We start from the raw sequence: 485 nt of genomic DNA on the forward strand, positions 1-485 counted from the left end.
AGCAGAGGAACCGAGCACACGCCGGCATCTGCAGACCACAGAGATTACACACACATACAGCTGTGTGACTGACGGTCAGTAGTGCGTGTCGGGGTTCTGCTGGTTCTACTTACCCTGAGAGACACAGTCCAGACCGGAGGGGACCTCCTGAGCCGCCTGCTCCTCCTGGACCGGATAAAACCCCGAGAACAGAGACATGGGGTCTTCGAACAGCTCAAACGCCGCCTGACGCTGAGACAAACAAACAAGCTCATTTAAACATGACAGCACACTCCCTAATCACTTTTATAAACAGGTTATGGAGTTCAGACCAGGCCAGAGGACACGCCTCACGCGTGACATCATCACAGTCTGCTCCACCAATGGGAGCGCATGACCATATATGGCCTTCCTGTTCCGTGCCAGCGTGGGCGAAACCGAGTTGACCTCCAATGACTCCACAGCAGCGCGGAGCTCAGCCAATCAGAGCGCAGCACACACACACA

At 55.3% G+C, this 485-nt stretch overlaps 1 long non-coding RNA gene across 1 annotated transcript in view; it reads right to left on the bottom strand.

The window, feature by feature from the left end:
* Positions 1 to 485, bottom strand: part of LOC107575467 (uncharacterized) — a 4,915-nt gene continuing 4,430 nt past the window's right edge. Inside the window, exons 3-4 of the long non-coding RNA XR_001607878.1 lie at positions 114 to 231; positions 1 to 28 (exon numbers count right to left, since the gene is read on the bottom strand). This is a non-coding gene — a long non-coding RNA (uncharacterized lncRNA). The remainder of the gene's footprint in view (positions 29 to 113; positions 232 to 485) is intronic.

This window comes from Sinocyclocheilus grahami, unplaced genomic scaffold (assembly GCF_001515645.1).
Source record: "Sinocyclocheilus grahami isolate Dianchi unplaced genomic scaffold, SAMN03320097.WGS_v1.1 scaffold2664.1, whole genome shotgun sequence".
NCBI classification, from domain to species: domain Eukaryota; kingdom Metazoa; phylum Chordata; class Actinopteri; order Cypriniformes; family Cyprinidae; genus Sinocyclocheilus; species Sinocyclocheilus grahami.